At 39.7% G+C, this 27429-nt stretch overlaps 2 long non-coding RNA genes across 3 annotated transcripts; one reads left to right on the top strand and one right to left on the bottom strand.

Annotated features, from left to right (window-relative positions):
- Positions 1–268: 268 nt before the first annotated feature.
- On the top strand, positions 269–21517 carry LOC131517233 (uncharacterized). 2 transcript variants are annotated; one of them, XR_009264466.1, is made up of 4 exons: positions 269–7939; positions 10049–10116; positions 19352–19447; positions 20903–21517. It is a non-coding gene; the product is annotated as an uncharacterized LOC131517233 (long non-coding RNA). The 2 variants fall into 2 exon arrangements; XR_009264465.1 differs by having other exon boundaries at positions 283–10116.
- Positions 15449–27423, bottom strand: LOC131517234 (uncharacterized). The gene is made up of 2 exons (XR_009264467.1): positions 27095–27423; positions 15449–15918 (listed from the first exon to the last, which is right to left on the bottom strand). It is a non-coding gene; the product is annotated as an uncharacterized LOC131517234 (long non-coding RNA).
- Between the last annotated feature and the right edge of the window lie 6 nt (positions 27424–27429).

Raw genomic sequence — 27429 nt, 5'->3', positions numbered from 1 at the left:
ATCGTTCTATTTTAATCCAGTTAGGGTCCCAAGAATTACCAAAATTTAGAATAAGGAAAATGTTTTGGATTAAATCTTACCTTATTTTTACTTTGAAATTGACCTTTGCTAAACCCTTTTTGTTAGTTTGTAACTTTATTTTCTTTTTTTTTTTAATTTTTTTTTTTAACGTTTATTTATTTTTGAGACAGAGAGAGACAGAGCATGAACGGGGAGGGTCACAGAGAGAGGGAGACACAGAATCTGAAACAGGCTGCAGGCTCTGAGCTGTCAGCACAGAGTCCGATGTGGGGCTCAAACCCACGGACCGTGAGATCATGACCTGAGCCAAAGTCGGACGCCCAACCTACCGAGCCACCCAGGCGCCCCTAACTTTATTTTCTTTTTAAAAAAAAATTTTTTTTAACATGTATTTGAGAGAGACAGAGCACTAGTGGGGGAGGGGCAGAGAAAGAAAGAGACATAGAATCTGAAGCAGGCTCCAGGCTCTGAGCTGTCAGCACAGAGCCCGACCCAGGGCTCAAACCCACCAACTGTGAGATCATGACCTAAGCGAAAGTCAGACGCCCAACCGACCGAGTCACCCAGGCACCCCTCATCACTTTATTTTCAGCAGTAGTTATGTTATAATCCAACATTACTGTATTATAAAACATAATTACAAAGTATACTGGGCTTCCCAAGACCTATCCCTTTATAAAATGTGAAGCAAGCCTTATGAATCTTATCTTTTACCTCTTTCTATTAAAGCGCATCTGTCAGCCTTTGAAAATTCTCACACTGCACATGTTCTGTAGAAGCCTCCAGGCAGTGATGTGTGAACATTCATCTTCATTCTTTTTCTCTCTGTTTCCTCTTTGGGGGCTGAGGTATCTTAGTCTGCAAGGCATTTCACACACCATATGCCAGGTTTGCATTCCCCTGCAGAGTAGCCAGGGAAAGAAACCGTCACGGCAGTATCAAAGCTCACCACTCATTTCAATGATGGCACCTGAGCCCCTTAAAGTGGAGCAGACCAGACCTAGAGGTTTTGCTGTAAGACCTGCAGTAGAGGAAAAATAGTTGAATGGCTTTCTGATTAATTAGGTTGGTTAATATTTGTCTTCTCAGCTACTACGTTTGGACAATTGAGAAAATTGAGTATGTCTTAAAAGTAATGTCTTTTTAAGTTTAATCTCTATACCCAATGTGGGGCTTGAACTCACAGCTGAGAGCAAGAGTTGCATGCTCTTCTGTCTTAGCCAGCCAGGTGCCCCTGTCTTAAAAGTATTTTTAAACAATCCTGTTGGCATGGAAACAGCTAAAGAAGAAACGTGTGACACTAAGTTAGGGTCAAGGCAGAGCTAAAAAGAGGGTATAATAATCATACACTAGAGAAAGAACTAGAATTTTACTAAACTGAGCGTTGGCCAGTTGACATCTGTGGATATTCTCAAGTTGTCTCTTACCCATATTCTGCTGTCATTCCTGGACCTCAAGCCTCTGCCAGGAATTGGATGGTCCTCTGAATTTGAAACACCTGCATTAAATATTTTTATGGTGAGGTATGGGCAATATGTATAATTTCTTGATGTTTCATAATAACTTGTGTGAAAAACTTTTGCTGTACCTACAAAGAGAAGATTTGGTAGGAAGCACCCCCACTGAACTCTTAACTATATTTCCTCTAGATGGATCTAGAGAGCCCATACAACCCACACTGTCTTCCTGTGTATTCTCCTTTTGCATTGGTCCAGGGGAAAGGAAGTTGCAAGGAAATACAGTATTGAGTTTAGAGCAGTGTTCAGAATGACAGGATCTAGAATTTCATCTCAGAGTTCTTAGTAGATGTCAGTGCTGTGATGAGAACAGCCTCAGTTATATACATCCTGTTTCGGTCTTCAGTGGATGTTTGTGATAATTACCAAAGAATCCTAAAAGTTTCAGGGTTTGTACAGATTTTAGAGGTCATCTGGTCCAACCCTGTTTGAGTTTCATGTGAACATTTAAATAGCATAAAGTCATGAAAAGTAAAGCCAGAGGAGAGGCAGCATGTGAGGTTCAGCACAAAGACTCAATGAAAGACTGAGTACACAGCAGTAGAGAAGGGAAGTGATGGCGTCTGTACGGAAAAGTAACGACTAAGGATAGAATTCTAAAGCTGGAAGCAGCATAGAGATCAATGTTTTCCAAAGCATGTTCTGCAAATGTCAACAGATGTTTTTTTCAGAAAATACGTTTGGGAAATGCCAAATTTAAAAAAATCCTTTATAGCAAGACTTTAGGAGTCTTTGATACACTAAATCCAGTAAGAATCTATCTGGTACTGTTGGGGATCAACCAGGGTAGGGAAGTTTTCCCAAACTTATTCAACCAGACTTTTTTTTTTATTGGAATCTACTTTGAGAAATGCTGATCACATTTTGTTACTTCATTTTACAGAGATTTGCCCCTTCATGTTATTTCTTCATTTGACAGGTGACTACTCCCACCCCATAAGAGCACATGGCCAGCCAATGACAGAGTCAGAATTAGAACCTAGTCCCCACCCCTGCACCCCCCACCCCAACCCATTTCCAGTACTGCCTGTTTCTTTCCCTTAGTAGATCAGAACTTCTGAAGAGCAGAAACTTTCTCTCAGTTTTTGTGCATCCTTCCCACCCCACCCAGTCCTCTTGTGTAATCTGAAGCTTTACTGGCTGCAGGCTCTTGACAAGTGGCTCTGGGTGTGGGTTCCCCGGTTGGTCTCCTTTGTTTCCAAGGCACTCATTAAAGAGTGTCCTACCGGATCAGGACAGAGGGCCTCTCAGGTCTCAGATTCAACATAAGAAAAAGAAAAACCAAAGGACGAAAAAATTAAATAAGAAAAAAAGGATACCCCGGAATCTTTTATTCGTTTTCCATTTTGGTGACAAATGCAACCTTGGTAGGGAAGTTGCATAGCATCAAATAACATTTGATATTCCTTTCACTCCCATCCTTAGTGTTTGTGTGTTGGCCTTTTATCAATTTATGACAACTCCCCACCAAAATGGTTCCAACATAGGTTAACTAATAGAAATTTTTTAATTTAAGTACTTTTTGGAGAATAGGAAAATTTTTGATGCTGCTGTGGGGGTGTGTGTGCTTGTTTCCCACCCCCCCAAATAATCTCTTGGCACATAGCAGGAACTTTTCCCCTGCCTTTGTGTTTGGATAAGGGTGGGAGCGTGCTTAGTATTGTCTGTTACCTTATGGTTTTTCACTCATTCGTAACTTGCTTCCTCCCCACCCTGCTGTTGTCAGGATACGTTGGGGAGTCACTCTTTAGGAAGATTACATGTGGTCTTCTGTTGGAGTAAGATGAAAAACAAGTGTATTAGCACTTCACCCTTAATGATTTCTCCTGGAAAACATCGAGCAACGTTCATACCTTCCCTTGACTACACTACCACATGCACTACCTTCTTTGCTTGATCTCTGAAAATATTTGATTCCTGTGAGATTTGTCATAGAAAAATATAGCTATTTTTGGTTCTAAGGTTGTCATAATAAATCCAAACTCTGTCAGTAAGAGTCTGAGGAGCTGTTTGCTTTTTGCTGCTAGGTACATTTCTCAGAAGTAGCCAGCACTATGACTCTCCCGAGACTCTTACGTTGTCTCCTTTTTTCAGCTTCTGTGACCTCTTCTAATGTTCACCCACTCTCCCTAACAGTACGAAATGCTGTCAGTGGTTGCAGTAACGACTCTTAGAAGGTGGCCTTTCTCTTTTTCCTTTCTTACCTCTCATTTTCAATAAGAAAGGTTAATTTTCTCAGAAACTTCAATTTTTATGGAAACGTTATTCCTATTTTATCTCTGCAGAGATCTGCTTGCGTGGCAAAAAAATAATTTTCATTTTAGAATTGTTCCATTTTGATTTTTCTCAGTTGGAGCTAGTGCATGCGCATTTAATAATGTCAGGGAAGCAGGTGGGGGGGAGGGGGTAAATGTAGTTTTCTCTCAGATTATGCTATGTTTCTCTAGCTGAATCGATCCATTCATTATCTCATTCACTAGGGGCAAGCAATTGTGCCCTATGGTAACAGCCTGAAAGAGTAGACTGTTCTAAGCATTCTTAGGAACATAATCCTCCTGATCCTATACAGTTTATGGTAATCATCCCCAAAAGTTTATGAAGGGTAAAATCTACTAAAATCTACACATTCATGAGCTATGGCCACAGTACCACCTCCCACTAGGAGGATTGGTGGCCACAGGGACACACTGACTCCTTCAAGAACACCAAAATACATGTAAAGAAAGAGATTGGCACATTCAGATCTTGTACGGTTTAATCCATTCACAGTTTACCAGTCCAGAGTTCAAAAGATGACCACAGTTCTCAAGCTTTCAGGCTAATCTGAATATGTGATAAGTGATAGAAATTAACCCCATTAACCCATGCCAATTAGCTACATGCTAGCATGGTTCCACCTCCTGTTGGTGCCACAGTGACTGAAAAGTAGGGTTTTAGTTGTATGCTGTAAGAATCCAGGAATTTCAGAGCTGGACAAAAGTAATTCCTTAATGGGGTATTGACCTTAGGTGGGGAAACAAGTGGCCAGGATGGCAGGACTATATATAGAATTGAGGCAAGATAGTGTGAGGACTAGAGAAAGAAAAGGCAAACGGGACTGGAAGAGGAGACTTGGTGCATGGTTGGAGAGTCTGACAGCTTAGATGTTCCAGAAAAGTTAGCCCAGAGTTATGTTTCTGCGAAAAGGGAAGCAGAGTAACATAGGTCTGATCACAACATTCCTTCAGTTGAGCCCTTTGACGACTCCCATTTATCAGTGCAGGCTCCCTGTGACCTAGCCCATCCTAAGTCTCCTGCCTGATCCACTGCCTATCCCTGGCAATCAAATTTCTGTGACAGCAAACAGCATCCCATTGGCCTACGAGTGCATGAGTTTTAGTATAATGGTTACCTGTCGTACTCGTCTGCCCAACATCTTATTTCTTCTCTTTTTGGGTCCTCTCGATCTTCTCATGAAGTACCACCCCAGCCCTGCCCACTCTATATGGTTCTAATAGAGCTACAGATCCTACAAAAGTCTTCTTGCAACCTTTCCCATGTCTGGTTAAAATTATATTCTGCTTTGTATGAGTCCCTATTAACACAGCTCTATCCTAGCACTGTCTGTACTATCGCCAGGCAATGGGTACAGTGATTAGCTTGGAGATAGGCCCATGACCGAAACTAGACTGAGCAGAGACTTTTCCATGGGATCTTATTTGCTGGCCTTGAAATGCAGATAACCTTCTATGGCTATTAACTACAATCCAGTGTGATAGGAGCATGGAGCTCTTTGTGGCCAAACTCCACCCCTTCCTCCTGCAACATAGATTATGTCCATCTGCTATGGGAGAGAAGGCAGCATCCACACATGAGCAGGGTCAAGAGTTCTGGGAGAGCTGAAGCCAGATTTCCCAGTTACACTTTCCTTATATTTGTGTAAACTATTTTGAGATGCGTTTCTGTCCCTTGGAAACGGAAGAGTTCAAACTAATGATCACTTGACCAAAAATAACCTCCACATCCCTAATGAAAATTCTCTCTTTGAGGACAGCGTCCTGTGAAGCCTTTCTTCAATTCCCTGGTTGAAATTAATTACTGCCTGTGAGCCCCATGCCGTAGTCTTTTCAGATTGCTATAGCAAAAATAGCATAACTTGGATGCCTTATAAACATGTCTCACAGTTCTGGAGGCTAAGAAGCCCAAGACCTTGGCACCAGCAGATTCGGTGTCTGCTTCCTCATTCACATGAAGAGGAAGGGGTAAGGACTCTCTGGGATCTCTTTTATAAGGGCACTAATCCCATTTGAGAGGTCTCCACCCTGTCACCTAACCTCTTCCCAAAGGCCCCACCTCTAAACCTATCACATTGGGGATTAGGTCTCAGCATATGAATTTGGGAGAGACACATATTCAGTCCATAGCACCCCCCTATTAGCAATGTATACCTCAATAGTTGCACTGGTTTCATTCTTCCTTGACTTGGAGTTTGTTTATCTATTATCCTCATTTGTAAGATCTTTAAAAGTAGAGAGCATACCTAAATCATTATTGGACCCTCCATAGGGCAACACATAATAGGTTCTTAAATTTTTTGAATGATACCTAGACTACTATGTACCAAGCTCAATTCTAAGTTAGTAATAACAGTGAATTTTAAGATGTGAACATTCATGCTTTCATGGAATTTGTATCCTAGTGGGAAAACTATCTGACGAAAATTCATGGGAATTGCTGAATTGGGAAAAACCTTGAGGAAAGGCAAACGCGACCTGGAACCAAGAGGCTCAGACAAAAGGGACCTTGCTTTTTACCACCACCAAAGAAGGCAAAATGAGCTCTTAGGGTGTGGCAAAGGAGTGGGAAGTATGTCAGGATAGAGTTCAAAACAGAACTTGAGCGTACTATTTTAAAGCTAGTCCAATTAACCGGCACCAAATGAAAATGGCCAGCTAGATGCGATTACAGGCACTCCCCAACTTGTGCCCATGGTAACTCACTGGCAGTTTCCTACGGAGACCAAAAATTATTTACTTCTTGCCATATACTCTTCCCTAAACATAACAATGCATGTTCACATCTCTCTACCTTTATACTTGCCATCCTTTCACCCTGGAATGTGTTCTTTTTTCCCATTTATGGGACCGTTACCTATTTTGAAGTCAGTAATCAACGGAATTCATGATTGAGAAAAAACAAAAAACAAAAAACAGTGCTTTCCCAGTTCCTTCCAGCTGCAGAATGTTTCTCTCTATACTAGACAGTAATTTATGATTTACCCTCTCTGCAACTGAAACATAATGGAAGGGAAAACAAAGGAGAAAAAGGTGGCATTCGTGAGAAATGGTAATCGGGCAATTAATTTGTGTGAGAGACTAGAACATTTTGCTTTAGTGTTTTGTTTATAAAGAGGGGAGTGTTCTCCCAAGTTTCAAATAAATATTAACTTTGGGACTACAACTTTTGGGGGGGAAGGGCTAAGGTTTGTACCCATATATAAGTATGCCCCAAGGTCAGTCCTTACACAAAACTTTGCCTCTGATGGTTGGAGCGCAGGCACTAAAGATGACTTATGTGGGGAAAGGACAGTGGAGGGGAAGGACAGGTCTGGGAGAGAAGCTGGTCCCACAGGTAGTGACAGTGGAAAGTTACTCAGGCAATGGGAACAACTGGGGTGTCTTGTCTGGGGGCTGTTGGAGCCAAGTTGGAAAACAATTGTTTCTGACACATCAAAGCCTGGGAATTTTTCTCAACTGGATCTATGGTGGTAAGCATTTGCTACCACCACCTGTTTTCAAAGTTTCCTCTGCTCATTTTTCCCCCTCAACTGTAAAAACGATTTGATATGTCTACATACATAGGTATGGAAACCTACAGCTTGCCAAATTTATTAAATCCTCACTTGAGTGGCTTGTATATGAAACCACTGTTAACCTGTACCTAGCACTGTCCTAGGAGTATTAGATGTATTCCTTCATCCCCTCACAATACCTCTACGAGGCAAACACTGTTGTCAGGCCTTGTTTTCCAACAAGGAAACCAAGGCACAAAGGTTTAGGTAGCCAGTGCCTGGTCACACAGACACAAGATGATGGTGGAGCCGTGTTGTAGGGATCCTTAAGCCTGCGCCCTGCTGCCTCTCCCGGCCTAATGTGTGGGAAAGTGTTCCAGATGGGCCTCAGGACCACACTCCACATACATATCCGTAGGAAGAGGCCTGGGAATTGTGACTCAGTCAGAATTCTAGCTTACTCCCCTGCCTGTGGTCTCGATTGCTGGTAAAAAAATAACCACAGTGCTTGCAAGTAGAACAGAAATGAGCACATTTCACAAGAAAAATAGACCAAGGTGATCGCATCCTACTTTGCCTCCTTCAGGGCTGTGAGCAGAAAAGGCTGATGTCTTGACGAATGGGTTGCTCAGTGAGTATAATCTTACCTGTATTTCTTTCAGTACATACAACAGCTAAATATTCTTGCCTAAGAATAAAATCATCCTGGGAATGGTCAACCCACATACCTTAGGTTTAAGAAGACTGAAAATAACCTGTATTATACTCTGTCATAATCATCCAGGAACCACGTTTTTAATGGTGTTAAGTCTTTTCCAGAATTCAGACCCTGAAATCTTTCAGAATAAATATAAATACAAATTAAATATAAAGACACACACACAGGACATATATCAACAATCCTACTTGACAGGATTTAGACTGAACACTTTCTCAGGACCTAGGACCTCCATAATGAATTTGTTCTTCTCCACTTAACTGAGATTTGTTGAGTCCTGTGACCACAGAATCTGATAATACTTCATGTAAGTTTCAAGATCTGGGAGCACAGTCATGTTTGTAAAAGCATTCCTCGTATGACCTGGTTGAGACAAATTCTATTAAGGAGAATCATAAAATTTGTATTATGTCATTTCCCTAGACTTGTAAATGCTTTCCTAACTTCATATGCCTAATTTAACATAACAATTTCCTTTTGCTGCCCGTTTTGCCTCACCTTTTATTAATTTCTCATGTCTAAATAGTTAATATTTGTAGCCTAAGGTGTGGCCATTATAGTGGGAGTAAATGGCAACTGATAGATGACATCACACCATCACCATTCTCTGTTCGGAGAGGTCTAATCTTGTGATTTTGGCAACACTCTTCCTGCTTAAAACAAACCAAGGAATCATCTAATTAAACAGCTATCCCATTAATAACTCATCTTTATATTTTCATTAGCTAGATTTTACAACCTGTTCTCTGCCTTGATAATTAGATATTTCATCATCCGTATACCTTTAGGTTCATTGCTTAAAACTTGCCCCATGTTTTTGCTTTTAGCCTTTGTCCTACTCTTTGGTATGTCGCTAAACAAGCTGAGCATTCAGTAAACTATGCTCTTCCGATTCTTGCATAACACTCCAGAGTACAGTAGTCTTTTTGTTTTGGAGGGACAAGCTAAAGAGTGTTCTCGTTTATGTTATGGCAAATAATCTCAGATGTTATATAGGTACATATGTACTACTACACATTTTTAAAATATTTTACCTAAGTCAGCTCATAATTATACGTGGCATTGAGAAGGAAATGCTGACTGAAACAAAACGGTGAAAACAATAATAGTTTTGGAAATGTAATCCAAAAATACACTCAGATCTATGTCAACACGTGCTTGGGTCCTAAGTAATTCAGTAACTCACGCAGGCTCTTTGTTAGCTCTCCCTATGTTAACTGAGCCAGGGTGATGGTAGGACGTGCCTGGGATGCTGCAGATAATCCACTGTTTATCAAGTCTTGGCTGACCTTTAGTAAGTGGCCATTTGTCAAAGGAGGCATTAAAGATAGCTCTTAAATCCATTTGATATTTATTTAAGAACTTGAAGATCCTCCAGCTGGAACACCAGTGTGCCCAGGTATGTAATGCAATATTCATAATAGAACATTCTCAAGTTCTTTGCCTTCCATAATCAATTCACAAAGTGTCCTTCCTATTTGCACCCTTGTGCCTGAGCATCAGTTCAATAAAGAACTTATTTACAACTGCAGTACTTCTAAAAATTGTACTCCACAAATCCTTGGGCAGACAAATGCCATTGATCCCAATGTCACATTCAGGAAGTCACTGATCCAAGTACCATATTCAGCAAATTCCCAGGCATGACCAAACTTGCTAGAAAACCAAAAAGGGAAAATCTGGGAAGTAGGCCAAGATCCTGGGTGTCATTGTACAGCATTCAAGCCAACTCTGGTTTCAAAATTCCTTTGAAATTGTTACTCCATGATAGGAATGCATTCTGTGCTTGGCCACAGATCATCACACAAGAAATACATTTGCAGAATAGTTGCTGCACATTGCTGGCTTTTTGCAATAGGAAAATTTTATCCTTGGTAGAAGAGTATGTTTTGTTTTTCAATTTGTGTAAAATCTGCTGGTGAGGCATTACCAAATAGTAGATACAAAACCAGTTTAGGACTTTTTATCATATGTAATCTTGGGCTAATCCTTTATCTTCTATCTTCCCTGCTGTTTCCAAAGATGCTGTGAAGAATCAATAATTGTTATAAGCATCAGGAAGACATGACTGAAAAGAACAATAAGAAATGGTAAGTCTGCAATGATAAACTTTAGCAAGTAGTAGTATTCCTGAATAATTTATTAATGTGATGCAATCTCAATAAAAATGCAACAGGATTTTTTTTTGAAGCAAGACAAACTATTTCTCAAATTCATATAGAAGAAAAAGCTAGCTGGCAAATTTCTTAGGGGAAAAAAAGGGCAGTAAGGGTGATTAGACCTATGATAAAGTAGAACATACTATGAAACTACTGGGATCAAAATGATAGAAATAGTGTATGAAGAGACAACAGAGACCAATGGAATAAACCAGAAAGCCCAGAAATGCATCAAATAGACAAATTTAGTATATGATAAAGATGACATTTTGAATCATTTCATGAGAAGGATCTAAAAGTATGAGATACACTTTTCACCTGTAAGATTGACAGCAAAAAAAAAAAAAAAAAAAAAAAATCAAGCAAGTGAAAAATAAATCGAAAAATTTAATGACATGCTCTGATGATCAGGGTACTAGCAAACAGGTATTTTCAAATATTTGTTAGTGGAAACATGAATAGGCACAACCCTTTTGGAGGGCAATTTGACAATAACTATCAAAATTGAGAATGCTCACACCCTTTAACTCAGTAATTTGCTTTCACTAATATACCCTTCAAATACTCTCTTATCTGTAAAATGGCCTGCATACGAAGTAATTCGTTGCAGAAATGTTGGTGAGAGCTAAAAATTAGAAGCAATGTAAGTGTCCACTGATTGGCATTAGTTCAATAAGTGATAATACCTTCCTAAAATGGAATGATGCGCAGCTTAAAGATACTTAAAGAGAAGGCAATTCTACCAAAAGAGCTAACCTGTATATACAGGTATGGAACAATCCGCAAGCTACATGTTCAAGTGAAAACCCAAATGCAGAGCAGTGTGTACACAGTGTAGAACGTGGAGTGTGTAGAATGTGTACTTGGGGGCAAGGGGATAGTGTATCTTTCAGATAAGAAGCTATTCCTAGTGGTTTCCTCTGCGAAAGAGAAGTAGTGAGGGACAGAGTGGGAACGACTCACTTTTAGCTGTACATAGTCTTTTGTGTCTTTTGACTTTTTAACTGTGTTCATAAATTACTGACCCGAAAGCTTTCTCTTCTATAAGAAACAACGAACAATATAACACCAATAGCAGAAATAAAATAATATGAAGAATAATCTCTGAAAAATTTACATACCACAGTCTAAACACCATAGAATATAAATGTTTCTTATTCTTGTGAAAGTATTGAACAATATGATTATTATCCCAGAGGTGGGCATTGGAAAATTTAGAATATAGGAAATAGGAAAGAAATATCTTATCCAGACATTTAGAGGAATAATGGGTCAGAATCTCTTAAAAGGACAACTTAACTATCTGTCTCAGTATTCTGAAAGAGTTTCAGTAACTAAGTATCGATCCAGACATGGCTTTAAGTCAGCGTGATAACCTAAATAACTTTAAAAATCGTAACACTTGCCCATGAATCCTGGCCTTTGCATGGCCCAAACATTTTAGGAATAGTATTTAAGTATGCTCAACGGGACTTAGATTGAGTACTTTTCCCACAGGACCTAGGAACTCCATAAATGAGTTTGTCATTTTGTAGTGTTTTACCTTTGAATTGTTTCTTGTTTCTTTTATGTGGTGAGTAATATAAGGCAAGGGGGAGAATGTAACTCAGATGGCTATGAAATCTGGTCCTTTCTATGATGGAGAAGCAAATTATGTAAGACCAAAACTGACTGTAGCCACTTCTGCCTCCTAAGGACAATGGAATAGTAGTTCCTACCAGTGAGGAAATATCTGGTCCCTGCTTCACACAGAGGCCAAAAAGAAAGGTCTTTGCTGGTACTCCTGGCAGGCTCAAGGTTCACATTCGCTTAGATGAGCCATAGTTTTGCAATCCATACCAATGAGTTTTGGGATATGCAAAGGCAAGCCTGGAAAAGATCAAAATAGTTCTGCAGGTAAAGAGAACGGAACTAACGCATTGAGAGCCCTGAGAGCCCTGGTAAGTTAAAGGTGACAAGATGTGAAGAGGGTCTCAAGGGAGAGGGAACCAAGCAAACTTCTGTACAGTTTGCTCCATATTCAAATGTCTTGTATGAATGATAATGTAAGGTGGAGGGAGAGCAAAGGGCTGCCATTCCTCCCTTGGGGACAAAGAAGTGCACAATACTAACCATGGTGGGGCAAAACAGTAGATAAATTAATTCTCCAAAACCTGAGGGAATTGGAAAATACCCTAGGAATTGGAAATTACCTAGATTTCCTTGAGGGAGAACATAAGAGTTTAAGCTAATTTCCTTTGAATTTCAAAGGAGAAGGTAATCCAGCTGACATATGGCTTATACCTCCCTCCACTCAAAACCTACACAAGAGATTGTGAAATGGTCCAATGCATTTATTATATCAACAGCATTAGGCCGGCACACAGGGACTACTTGGATTTCCCACTCCTTCCTCTAAGAATAAAGTTTCAGAGGTTTCAGCTAACCCAATCTCCAGCACTTGGTCAGGAAATTAGACTTTTAAGACCTCTCATTTCTCCTGAGATCCATAAAAAACTTGCTTCCTCCAAAGAACTTCCTAAAATTCTACCTAAGTATTTACTCATAAAAATCTTTCCATGGTTGTTTTTCTAGTACTCTCGTGGATTCATGTGTTACTATTTAAATCCATTGCTCTATCTCAAATTTATTTTGAGATATAGAGTGAATTTTTTTTTCCAGCTAGTCACTCAGTTAACTGTCCGACCATTTTTTATTGAATAATCAATCGTTTCCCTATGGAGCTAAAAGGCCACATTTATCATACTAAAATTCTTCACAAATCTGTCTCGCTCGCTCTCCCTCTCGCTCTCCCCTCTCTCTCTCTTCCTCCTCTCGAGAGGAGGAGAGAACGAGCGAGAGCGAGCGAGAGAGAGAGACTCGAGAGAGAGGGAGAGTGAGAGGGAGAGCAAGAGAGATCCACTGACTTTTTTCGTGCGGGAAACTTCCTCCCCTACCCTCAAGGTCTTCCAGGTAGACTAAGAATTAAATTTACGTGAGAAAAAAAGAAATTTTTGTTCCTTGCGAACAGAGACCCAATAATGAAATTGAGAGTCAAAGAAATGACTAAAGCATGCAGTTTTTATACATTTTAGACAAAGGGATGATAGATTTATGAGGAATTTGCAGGTTAAGGAAAACAGCCATTTGGGGGCTTTAATTAGAAAGGAATTCTATGCAGAATTGGGGCTGAGGTAGTAAATTAGTGAAAAAGTAGCAAAGCTTATTTTATAGCTTTCTCGACTTCAGCGTCCCTATTTCTGTTGATAAGGATGTCTTTTTTACTTCTCATTACAGGGATGAGATTTTTCATAAAGGACATTTGTTTCCTGCTTTCAGGGGAAAAGAGGAGGGTCTGAGTGTCCCGAATATGTTCAATTTAAAATAATCAATAAGCCCTTACTGTTCATTTGCAGTTTTATAATGTTACCCTGTCTTGTAGGGTTGATTTCTCCTCATTCTTCTTCTTTTTTTTTTTTTTTTTTAAAGTTTCTTGGCTCTCACCTTGAAGGGTGTTTGTTGTTGGTTGGTTGGTTGGTTTTTTGCTTTCCAATAAGAACTTTAAAATCCATTTTTCTACTTCTAAAAAACTTGTCTTTGTGTTTTCATTGAGATTATGTTAAATTCCCAGATTAATTGGGAAGATGCAGAAATCTTTGTTGACTTGGCAGCCTCCTAACTAACAAAAGGATAAGTTCTTTCATTCAGGTTTTGTTTTGTGTCTGTTAGAATTTTGGAAAGTTTTCTTTGCATGAGTTACGAACACGTCTTAATTTTATCCTGAACTAGTTTGCCTTTTTTGTGACCTTTACATATGACCTCTTTTGCCCATTATGTTTTCTCAACCTGAAATTGCCATTTCTGTAAGTCAAAAGAGGTTCAACATTGGCAATCTCATATAGCTTTCCTAATAGCAACGCTAATGATTCTTTTATGTCTACTTTATTCATAATTACCTTAGTGAAATATTCAGGTTGTTTGCCATACTTTTTCAAGAGATTTTCTTGAGTTTTTCAGGTATATAATCACATTGCCTATAAATAATAATTTATTTATTTATAAATAAACATTCATCTTTATATTCTATCTTTACTATCTAATTTTTATACCTCTCACTTATTTCTGTTGTCTGATTGTATAGGCTATTACCTCCAGGATAATGATGGTTGGGTATAGTGTTGAGGGTAACATTCTAGTATTTGCCTATATAGCATGTAGGGTATGTATGCATGAGTGATATAAAATGATTATTCCTACTTTATTAAGCATTTTAATCAAAAATGGTTGAAATTTTCAAATGCTTCATCAGCGTTTATGGAGATGACACTATGATTTTTCTCCTTTGAAACATAAATATGGTGAAATACATAGATATATTTCATAAGATCAAATCATCTTTGCATTCCTTATATGAATCTTACTTTACTGTGGCACCTGGGTGGCTCAGTCAGTTAAGCGTCTGACTTTGGCCCAGAAATTCATCCATTTTGTGCATTTAAAAATTGTTGTTTGCATAGAACTGAGCAAAATCAGCTTTTAGAAGTCTTTTAATTTCTCCCATGTCTGTGGTTATTAAATCTATTTTCATTTCCTATTTTTAGCACATGTGCTTTCTCCATTAAAAAGAAAATAGGTTAATTATTAATTTTGTTGGTTTTTGATTTATCAGTACTACCATTTTTCTTTGTCTAATTCTTTATCTTTATGCATTCCTTCCTTTTGCTGTATTAAGTGTAATAATGCCAATTCCTGTGTAGGTAGTATTTTTGTTTAATTGCTTAGATAAAATTATTTATTGTTTAAATAAAAGTTAATAGGCCATTTATATTGCTCCCCATATAAACAATTGTTAAAAAAAAAAAAAACTGGGGGGAGCCCTGGGTGGCTCAGTCACTTGAGTGTCTGACTCTTGATTTCAGCTCAGGTCATCATCCCAGAACTGTGGATCAGGACTGAGGCAAGCTCTGTGCTGAACATGGAGCCTACTTAAGATTCTCTCTCTCTCTCTCTCTCTCTCTCTCTCTCTCTCTCTCTCTCTCTCTCTCCTCTCACATCTCTCCTCTCTCTCTCCTTCTGCCCCTCTCCCCAACTTGCTCTCTCTCTCTAAAAAAAAAAAAAAAAAAGAGATAATAAAATTTTAGTGAGGAGAAATGGAATGAAGTCCTTAATTCTTTTTTTCTTCTAGGTAAAAATCATGATAAATTTAACTGTCGTGTGGTTTTGTATTTTGGAATTGTTGACGATTCACTTTTCCTAAGCCATAAACCTAGTACGACAACAGAAGTTAAAAGGATGCTGTTTTTATTGACCTTCTTTAAAATGGCATTCCTCCGTTCCTTTATTTCTTAATAAATTATTATACAATGGGTCAAGCTATAATATGAAAATCAAGGAAAAATACATCCCTAGCTTCTCTCCCTGCCAAAAAGTTGGTTTATCTAATAATTTGTGCGGATCCCTAGCAAGTATTCCTTGCCTGTGCGTGGTTTTGGTATACTGAGACAGCTAGTTCCGTTCCCTTCAGTTCAGTTCAATCCAGCAGTCCTTTACTATGTGCTTTGACTATCCTAAGTGCTGTAGGGAGAATATTCCATAAACCGTGCTTCCTCCTCTCCACACCTCCCCACCCCCACCCGGAGGAGCTCACGGCCCATTCCGTTGCTCTTCCAGCCTCAATCAGACTTCGCAGAGAGATGTGTTGCAAGACAGGACCGAGGGAAGGAGGAATGGCTGAACCCAGATCATTTGCCATAACTGTGAAAACAAGGAACAAAAGTTAAGCTAGTTAATATGCATACTCAGTAGTCAGCAGGATACTCACAGCAGTATTACTTGTAGCAACCCTCAGGAGCCTGAATGAAGCTCTTGTTTGACGCTCTAAACCCTGCCAGTATTGAATCCCCTGATTGTATTCTCTGGGAGAAGACGTGGTCCCTGACTCTGCCAAGGAGACTTGAAGGTGGGGAGGCCTCCGTTTCCTCCTACCCTCTCTCCATGCTTGACGCCAGGGCATCCGGGGAGTGGTAGAACCAGTTTGCATACAAGCTTGCAAAAGAGTTGAATTACCTTCAGAGGTTTTGATTTCTCAAAAATCCAAAATACCCTCAATTATTTCAATTCCATTCCACATAAAAGTTGGAAGAAATAATCAAGTAAGAAATGAATGTATAACATTATTTCATACTTGAAATAGTTAATTCAAAATAATCAATATTATCCTCAGGGACACTCTGATAATGGAAACAGCCTTAGATGTATTATGAAGCTTTGGGGAAGGACAGGGTTTAAGGTTTATTACTCACGTGAACACCTTAGAAACTAGAAGGCAGAAGGCAGAGCAAGAATACGATAGTATATGCTAGGATACCTTTGGAATATTTCAGTAAATTTACATCTTGTATTTCTACTACAATGGAGTCTCTGGAACAATTGTTTAGGAACACCACTGGAGTAAAGGATATCTGCATCCCAGGAATAAGGGCCCTGAAGAGGAAAGTGTTAGTCAGATTGGAGCCCAGGAAATGGTCCCTCCAAGGCTAACTCTCCTGTGACAGGAGTGTCCAAACAACCCTCCCTTCTTATCCTGGTTCCATCTGAAAACTCTCAGCCCTCACTTTCTCGTTCCTTTTGTGATATACACATAGAACTCACTATTGGTGTGGGGGATGTTGTTTTATTTTTAAGGCCATTTTGCATGTTTTTGTATCATATTTTTATAAAATTATTTCAGTAGTAATGTAACTTGTGGGTTTTTTTTTTTTTTTGCAAAACAATCAGGTTAGCTTTTATTTTATTTTAATTTTTGTAATGTTTATTTATTTTTGAGAGAGAGAGAGAGAGACAGAGCACCAACGGGGAAGGGGCAGAGAGAGAGGGAGACACAGAATCCGAAGCAGGCTCCAGGCTCTGAGCTGTCAGCACAGAGCCCGACGGGAGGGGGCTCGAACTCACAAACTATGAGATCATGACCTGAGCTGAAGCCGGACGCTTAACCGACTGAGCCACCCAGGTGCCCTTATTTTATTTTGTTTCTTAAATGTAATTTATTATCAAATTGGCTAATGTACATTGTGTAAAGTGTGCTCTTGGTTTTTGGGGGTAGATTCCGGTCGTGCCTGGCTTACATACAACATCCAGTGCTCATCCCAACAAGTGCCCTCCTCAATGCCCATAGCAGTAATGTAATTTGAAAGAATCATAGAATGTCTTCCCTATGGCTTTTCTTTTCTTTTTTTAATGTTTATTTTATTTTTGAGAGAGAGAGACAGACAGACAGAACATGAGCAGGGAAGGGGCAGAGAGAGAGGGAGACACAGAATCCGAAGCAGGCTCCAGGCCCTGAGCTGTCAGCACAGAGCTGGATGTGGGGCTCAAACTCACGAACCATGAGATCATGACCTGAGCCGAAGTCAGACACTTAACCAACTGAGGCACGCAGACGCCCCTCCCTATGGCTTTTCTAAGTTAGATTTCTCCAGCTCCTCGTATAAAGACTCATTAACTTTCTGGCCATTCTCCCACTGTACATATTTTAATCTGTCCCTGTCTGCCTTAAAATAAAACACTCTGAACAGGAAAATATACTCAAGTTGTCGTTCACAAGAGCAGAAGAGTAAATAAGATGGCCTCTGACCATCTTTGTCCTGCCCATTGCAGCCCTCTGGCAGCCATGCCCTTTTATTGACAACCATTACATCACAGTTCGCGAGGTCTATTTCACATGAATTGCCAAGCATCCAGGTCTTCTCAGTTGATTTTTGGATCCTGAACTCAGAGATGTTGTACTTATCAAGGTTCTTAATGGTAAATAACAGAAAACAACTATGGTTCCATAGCAGAAATGGACTGTATTTTGATTCTCATGGCTCTTGGAATCAAAGAATGGTAGAAATGGGGTGCCTGGGTGGCTCAGTCGGTTAGGCGTCTGACTTTGGCTCAGGTCATGATCTCATAGCCTGGGAGTTTGAGCCCTGCCTAGAACTCTGTGCTGACAGCTCAGAGCCTGGAGCCTGCTTCAGATTCTGTGTCTCCCTCTCTCTCTGCCCCTCCCCTGCTCATGCTCTGTCTCTCTCAACAATAAAAAAAAAATAAAAATAAAAATAAAAAAACAAAAAACAAAAACAAAGAACAGTAGAAATGAATCACATAGGAGCCCAGGGAGGCAAGGCCCAGATGAGCTGTCAGCACAGGAGCAGACTGCTCAGGACATAGCACTGTCCAGGAGGACATTCACTGTCCCAAAGCTGGCATCAGGACACCTACCACCTCTGTGCTGGTTCTACTGTCATTAGATATGCACCTCATCCTTCCAGACTCCCCACACCTTCCCCCTTGCAGAGCCACCATGAAGCATACCTAATTGACCTGAGCCTTGTCATTACCCCTTCAGGATATAGTCCCAGGTGGCAGCGTTTGATTAGTTGTGCTTAGATCTTGTCCTTGCTTGTGGTCCCAGGGGGATAGCGGCCCTTTTTGTCTCTAGAGTAGAAGAGAGGGCTGCTTCACTATCATTATCTTAGGATTCTTCCTAAATAGGAAAAGATTTTAGATGCCGGGCAGCCCAAATTATAAATACCTATTATACCTAAATTTTTGTTTTGTGGATATGGGTTCATTACTTGCAAATAATAGCTTTCAGGGACTGATTCTGTCATCCAGTTAGTTTTCATTTCTAGATTTCTGCTGCTACAGACTTGGTAAGCTAGATTTTCATGTTTCTCCAGACTCCAAGGATTACAGAGGATAGTGTCAAAGTACGCATTGTGACCAGGCTTCCCTGGGGTTTGAGGGCCACACATTAATCTTCAGGAAATGGTTGTCTAGACAACCAGCTATAACCCTCCTACTTGATTAATCACCCAGTACACACAGCTCTATCCTGTCACGTAAATGACAGATATCAAGAAAGGTTTTCTCAGATGCCTTGAACAAATCTTGATACACTAGATATCTACCAGTACCCTTATCTACCAATCTATTAAACCTATCAGTTTTGTTAGTTAACATGTTCTGTCCAGCGACCACCAGAGATATGGGGATAATAAGGTAGCCAACAAGGATTTAAAACATAAAGTTTCCATTCTTCATATCTCAAAGGTAATAGGCATTAAAGAGTAAACTAATTATGTTTTTTTCTCTTTGCTCATAATTATGTTCTAATTATGTTTTTTCTTTTTTTTCTTTTTAGTAATCTCAAGAGACGAAATATGATTGAAGAAGAAATCAGTTTTCCTGTCTCATTGGACATGATTGTGTTTAAGGGGAATCTTCATGATCACAGCAGGTAAGTCAACTCCAGGACAGTTCTCTCCCACATGGCTCAGAGTGCTATTCTTAATTAAACAAAAAAAAAAAAAAAATAATAGGCCATTAGAGAATTCCAGGTAAAAAATTATAACCCATGACGAATGAAATGAACATAGTTTTAAAAAATTTTTTTAATGTTTATTTATTTTTGAGAGAGAGAGAGAGAGAGCAGGGGAGGGGCAGAGAGAGAGACAGAGATAGAATCTAAAACAGGATCCAGGCTCTAAGCTGTCAGCACAGAGCCTGATGCAGGGCTTGAACCCACAAACCACAAGATCATGACCTGAGCTGAAATCAGACGCTTAACCGACTGAGCCACCCAGGCACTCCTGAACACATAATTTTTTAAAGGAGTAAAGCAAATATTTACCTACAGTAATCAAACAAGAACGGGACTTCACCAAATGCCACGAATTTGAATAACTAATTGGCAAGTAAGGCTCTCGGATCATCCACATTACTAATTATTTAATCCCAGTTTAAATGATTAATCCTGATTGTTAAATAATCCTCGAAGTCTTCCTCCCCTCAGCCCTAGGAGGAGGATGAAGTCTCCAACAGGGTGAAAGAAAACTTGTCCAGGATATTTAAGAAAATTTCAGAGAAGCAGAGCACACATCTTCTAAGACTGCGTATTGCCTAGTTGATGTAGATCTCCTTCATCCCCTGCTATCATCTCAGGTCACAGCAAAGTGTGAGGACCCACAATTTCCAGACCTCAGACTGTGGTAGAGAGGAGAACACCCTGGAACAAAGTGCTTTCGGATATTTATAGAGGAAAAATAATCCTGATTCAAAACAAATAGAGAGTAGAAAATCTAGATAGAATGTGAGCAGATGGGGGGAAAAAATTACAAAGCTATTTTACAAACATACTTGCTTTTTACCAGTTCAAAGGAAAAAAGCATAAACATGAGAGATAGATAAAGGGTCCAACTTAGAAAAACCCTAGGGGGAGAAAAGGAAAAAGAAAAACCCTAGTAACAAGGGAATTGCCTACAAATGCTTTATACCACAAAACAACATTTTAAGAACATGACTTAAATAAAACATGAGCTCAAATAGCCTGTGATAAAAAAAGAAAAAAGCAGAATGAGCTGGGAAAAAAATGAGGACAAAAAACCCACATAATTACAAAACAAATGATTAAAGTAAAAACAGCAAGGAACAGAGTAAGAAACAGCTAAAACTTGAATTACAACATAAAGCAAAGATTGGATGTAACCACAGTAAATGCAGTTTTAAAACAAAAAGAAACTAAGAGATTAAAGTAAGTAGAAAGGGGGTAGGTAGTGGGGACTGGATGAAAGTGATCTCATGTAATGACAAATGGTGTTCCTGAAGTAGTAAACCCATCCAATTAAAAATACTGAAGAGAATGTCCCTGAGACCAAAGTGACTCTGCTGAATTAAAGAACACGCTGTGTTTCAGGAAACTTCCACATGGACCGCTCAACCCTAAGACCTATCTTCGCCTCCTGACTGAAGTTCCAAAGTAAAGAAAGGATTCTTCAAGCATTCAGACCAACAAGATCAAATTATCTGCAGGGGACGTACTGACCTCAGAACCCAGTGGCAAAAGACAGAAGCAATGACTAGCGTGTAACCCAAGAATATCTTAACAAAATAAGTTGTCATTCTAGTAGATAGGCTTTCCAAAACATGAAAAGGAGAGGAAACCCAGCACCCATGAGCCTCTCTCAAAAAACTACTTAACAATAATAGGCTGGCAGTTAAGACAAGAATTAAAATAAGAAAAAAAGGAACAGAGAAGCCATATAAAAGGCTCTAGGTGAACACCAAATCCACTTACATATATGCCAGTACAAACTATTGGACAGTCACTTATGAGAATGTTGAGGTCACAAACATGTCAGAATAAAAATAATGTAAAAGTTAGAAGGGATGTTTAGATGGGAGTCTTGTGAAAACATTATCTTCATCTTTTATAGAAAAGGTCAATCAATGCTAAAAAAAAAAAAAAAAAGAAAAGAAAAAGAAAAACATGACTTTCACAATTGCTTCTGAATTTTATTTATTTTTTTGAGAGAGAATTCATGCACGGTGGGGAGGGGGGAGGGGGAAGAGAAGGGGGAGGGGAGAGGGGCAGAGGGAGAGAGAGAATCCCAAGCAGGTTCCACACCCAAACTGACTTGGGGCTCAATCTCATGAACTATACATCATGACCTGAGCTGAAATCAAGAGCCTGATGCCCTGCTTCTGAATTTTAAAGAGCTTATAAAAGCTAACATTTCTCATACAAAAGACAACTTTATGGAGATTTAGCAATTCTTTCTCTCCCTTTGATTCTGTTTTGTGTTAAATCCAAGTTTCCTTCTACCCAAGTAAAAGTAAATTAACTATCATGATTTGTTTGATAATAAAGGAACCTTAGCATGTGATGATGTCACACCCATGCGGTTGGGACAATATAGTGAATATTAAATACTATTGATTTCCATCTTTAAAAATGAACATTTATTTTGCTACACCTGGTGGCTCAGTCAGTTAGGCATCTGACTTCAGCTTAAATCACCATCTCACAGTTCTGAGTTCGAGCTCCACATCGGGCTCTGTGCTGGCAGCTCAGAGCCTGGAGCCTGCTTCAGATTCTGTGTCTCCCCCTCTCTCTGCCCCTCCCCTGCTCATGCTCTGTCTCTCTCAAAAATAAATAAACATTCAAAAATAAATGTAATGTACCTTTATTTCATTATGTTCATATTTACTCAGCCAATGGCTTCAAATTAGGCCTTACATGGATATATATATTTGCCAAAATTCATCAAACTGTGTACTTAAAATGGGTATATTTTATTATAAGTAAATGTACTTCAATAAAGTTGACTGATTATAAAGATTTTTAATAATATGTCCCGTTAGAGTCTGCATAGAGCAGCAGGGAAGAAATGAAGATGAAGGGGAGTGGGCAGGGCTCTCCCCTCCCCCAGCCCTTACCTGGACAGTTGAGCTTTTTTGTTTTTTTTTTAACATAGACCTCAACATGGAGTTCCAAAGCTTCCAGAAGAGAAAAAGAAAGAACACTACCGTTTTAAAAGTAGATGTCAACTGACCTGAGTATAAGTTGTGTACAACTATAGGTGGCAGGGAGAAAATAAGCTAACAAAACAATCCCAGTGAAATAAAGGTAAACGAACATTCGAAACAAAAACTTTCTGGATGAGACACATGTCTGCTTCCTAGAGTGGCTTCAACCCAGTCCTTCCAAGACAGATGGAGATGGTCTCCAGATGGCGTGTGGTGCTTCTGGATGTGTGAACGGGCCTCGCAGGGGCTTGGACAAGCCCCTGAATCTGCCTCCACCGCGTCCCTGGGCCCTGCTCAGGTTACCAGCAGGCCCCAGCCAGGGAGCGGCTGGCTGGGGTCCTGCCGGCACAAAACCTCTCCAGTTTTCCTCACAGTTTTCCCCTCTTCCTCGCAATGTTTTGGCAGCTGTGGGGCCTCCTTTTCTCCTCCCTTTCAACTCGCCTAATGTTTCGAGCCACAGGGGAGACCCAGACCCTGCAGAACATCCCGGAATGCAAAGCATTTGCAATGAGTCACAGCTGCAGAGGTGCCAGCAAGGGCTGTTCCAGACCCCTAGAGGGAGCGGGGAGGGGTCAGTCGAAGCAGCTGCAGGGCCTGTGTCAAAGGCTGGACCCAGGACAGAGGAGCGGTGGCACTGGCTGGAATGAGGAAAGACAGCAATGGGAGAAAGGGTGCGTGGGGGCGGCTCCTCTGAACCTTCCCCACCTGCTTTCCAGTTCTCTAAGTCCTGAACATTTTCACAGAAAAAACAACCTTCTGGAATATAGAGGATTGCAAGTTGGTTTTTGGAAAATGATCCCTGGCAGTCCGCTAACCAACAATCAAGAAGGGCTGAGCTCCCTGGGCTTTGCAACACACTATTTTAAGATGCACTGTAAAAATGCAGTGGGCACTCTGTTCTTTACTCCAACACAGGGGGCATTCACTGGCTCTCACTGCCGGAAAATATTGCTCCCTTGCAAGTCCCAGACAGAGCATTTGGGTGTCAAAACTTTGCCCTTTTGAAGCTTTTTTATTAATAACTGTGAATAGAGGATCCATTCTTAACATTCATCCAAAATATTTCTTTAAAACTATGGATAAGAAGTACTATCCCTCTCCCTTCTGCCCACCCGGCACCTACTTCTCCATTGTGGAAGCAAGCACTATTTATTATTCATTTCTTGTGTATTTTTCCAGAAGTGTTCTTTGCATGTACAAGCATGTCTGATGTATGTAAATTTTTATACAAATAACATACATTACACAATGTTTCATTCTTTGTGTTTCACAGCCTTGGAAAGGTTTCATATCAGAACAAATAGAATTCCCTTGTTTATGTGTTCATTTTAACTGGATATTTAACAGTGCCCTGTTAATACACATGTCATTTGTTTTCGTTCTTTACCCATTACAAACTGTGCTTCAGGTGGATATCCTTGAGTCTATATATAGGTAGAATTTGTAGAGGTGGGATTGCTATATTTTGACATTTTGCTGTTTTTTTCAAGATTTTATTTTTAAGTGATCTGTATACCCAACTTGTGGGTGAACTTATAACCCCAAGATCAAGAGTTGCATGCTCTGCTGACACGGCCAGGCTCCCGGTATTTTGATATTTTGATATTTTGTCAAATTGTCCTTCATAGAGATTATTCCAATTTATATTCCATGCAAGAGTGTGTCTGTTTCCCTTATTCCTCAGCACAGGATTATCCAACTTTTTTAACCAATTAATAGGTTAAAATATGGTCTCTCATAATTCTAATTTGATTTCTTTCATTTCTTTCTTTCTTCTTTCTTTCTTTCTTTCTGTTTTATTTATTTAGTCTCAACAACCAATATGGGACTTGAACTCACAATACTGAGATCAAGAGTCACATGCTCGCACCAAAAACCACAAAATACCTAGGAATAAATCTAACCAAACAGGTGAAAAATCTATACACTGAAAACTATAGAAAGCTTATGAAAGAAATTGAAGAAGACACAAAAAAAAAAAATGGAAAAAGATTTCACGCTCCTGGATAGGAAGAACAAATATTGTTAAAATGTCAATACTACCCAAAGCAATCTACATATTCAATGCAATCCTTATCAAAATAACACCAGCATTCTTCACAGAGCTAGAACAAATAATCCTAAAATTTATATGGAACCAGAAAAGACCCCGAGTAGCCAAAGCAATCTTGAAAAAGAAAATCAAAGCAGGAGGCATCACAATCCCAGACTTTAAGCTATACTACAAAGCTGTGATCATCAAGACAGTATGGTACTGGTACAAAAACAGACACTCAGATCAATGGAACAGAATAGAGAACCCAGAAGTGGACCCACAAACGTATGGCCAACTAATCTTTGACAAAGCAGGAAAAAATACCCAATGGAATAAAGACAGTCTCTTCAGCAAGTGGTTCTGGGAAAACTGGACAGCGACATGCAGAAGAATGAACCTGGATCACTTTCTTACACCATACACAAAAGTAAACTCAAAATGGATGAAAGACCTAAATGTAAGACAGGAATCCATCAAAATCCTTGAGGAGAAAGCAGGCATAAGCCTCTTTGATCTTGGCCACAGCAACTTCTTTTTTTTTTTTTTTTTTTAATTTTTTTTTCAACGTTTTTTATTTATTTTTGGGACAGAGAGAGACAGAGCATGAACGGGGTAGGGGCAGAGAGAGAGGGAGACACAGAATCGGAAACAGGCTCCAGGCTCCGAGCCATCAGCCCAGAGCCTGACGCGGGGCTCGAACTCACGGACCGCAAGATCGTGACCTGGCTGAAGTCGGACGCTTAACCGACTGCGCCACCCAGGCGCCCCAACAACTTCTTACTCAACACGTCTCCAGAGGCAAGGGAAACAAAAGCAAAAAATGAACTACTGGGACCTCATCAAAATAAAAAGCTTCTGCACAGCGAAGGAAACAATCAGCAAAACTAAAAGGCAACCGAAAGAATGGGAGAAGATATTTGCAAACGACATATCAGATAAAGGGTTAGTATCCAAAATCTATAAAGAACTTATTAAACTCAACTCCCTAAAAACAAATAATCCAGTGAAGAAACGGGCAAAAGACATGAATAGACACTTCTCCCAGGAAGACATCCAGATGGCCAACCAACACATGAAAAAATGCTCAACATCACTCATCATCAGGGAAATACAAATGAAAACCACAATGAGATACCACCTCACACCTGTCAGAATGGCTAACAGTAACAACTCAGGCAACAACAGATGTTGGTGAGGATGCAGAGAAAGAGGATCTCTTTTGCATTGCTGGTGGGAATGCAAGCTGGTGCAGCCACTCTGGAAAACAGTATGGAAGTTCCTCAAAATATTAAAAATAGAACTACTCTGTGACCCAGCAATTGTCCTACTAGGTATTTATCCAAGGGCTATAGGTATGCTGTTTCGAAGGGACACATGCATCCCAATGTTTATAGCAGAACTCTCAACAACAGCCAAAGTATAGAAAGAGCCCAAATGTCCATCAATGGATGAATGGATAAATAAGGTGTGTGTGTGTGTGTGTGTGTGTGTGTGTGTGTGTATACACACAATGGAGTATTACTTGGCAATCAAAAAGAATGAAATCTTGCCATTTGCAACTACGTGGATGGAACTGGAGGGTATTATACTAAGCAAAATTAGAGAAACACAAATATCATATGACTTCACTCAGGACTTTAAGAGACAAAACAGATGAACATAAGGAAAGGGAAACAAAAATAATATAAAAACAGGGAGGGGACAAAACATAAGAGACTCATAAATATGGAGAACAAACAGAGGGTTGTTGGAGGGGTTGTGGGAGGGGGGATGGGCTAAATGGGTAAGGGGCATTAAGGAATCTACTCCTGAAATCATTGTTGCACTGTATGCTAACTAATTTGGATATGAATTTTAAAAAATTAAATTAAAAATAAATTTTTTTAAAAAGTCACATGTTCTACCACCTTAGCCAGCAAGGTGCCACCTAATTTGGTTTCTTATTGGTAAGGCTAAGCATCTTTACCTGTGTTTGAGAGGCAATGGTATTTTCTGTTCTGTGAGTTCTGTTCTCTGCCCATTCTCTATTGTACTATTGGTTCTGATTTGTTGAACTCTATGAATTAAGGAAAACAGCCCTTTGTCAATGTATATATAGAAAATTTTTGTCAGTTTGTTTTTCTTCTCCCCATGCATACAATGTTTATTTCATACAGAATTCTTCTTAGTTTTCTCCTATTGAAGTTAACTTTTCACTCCTGGCATCTAGAAAGTTTAGCTTTTATAGTATTTCCCCTGAAATTATGATAAATTTCCCCCATATTCCCCCATATTTTCTATATAATATGTATTATTTTGCATTTAGCATTTATATCTGTGACCCAGCAGAATTTTCTGTAGTGGTAGGATCTAGGCTCCACCTTTCTCCAGATGGTTATCCAGTTATTCCCACACTATCTTACTGAAAAATCCAATCCTCACCCCATGAAGCTGAAATGCTACCTTTATCAGAAACTTAAGTTTTCAAATATATTTGTATAGTGATTTATTGCTGCATAATAAGTCAACATCAATTTAGTGACAAAAATAACACACCTTTATTACCTTGCAGTTTCCATGGGTCAGGAATCCAGGCACGGGTTAGCTGGGTCCTCTGCTTTAGGGCTTTTCACAAAGCTCCATCAAAGTGTCAGCTGGGGCCGGGGGCTCATCTAAGGCTTGACTGGAGAAGGATATGCTGCCAAGCTCACATGGCTGTTGACAGGATTCAGTTTGTTGTAGGTTGTCAGATTGAGGGCCTGGCTTCCGGCTGGCTGGCTGCTGGAAGCCACTCTAAGTTCCTTGCCTCTCCCTACAACAGCTCACTTTATCAAAGCCAGCAGGGGAGAGAGTCAATAGAGAGAGTCTGCTGACAAGATGTTTACCATCTTATCCAGTCC

The sequence above is a fragment of the Neofelis nebulosa genome, chromosome 7 (genome assembly GCF_028018385.1).
Source record: "Neofelis nebulosa isolate mNeoNeb1 chromosome 7, mNeoNeb1.pri, whole genome shotgun sequence".
NCBI classification, from domain to species: domain Eukaryota; kingdom Metazoa; phylum Chordata; class Mammalia; order Carnivora; family Felidae; genus Neofelis; species Neofelis nebulosa.
The sequence above is the reverse complement of the archived record's forward strand: the minus strand, read 5'-3'. Positions and strand labels throughout refer to the sequence as shown.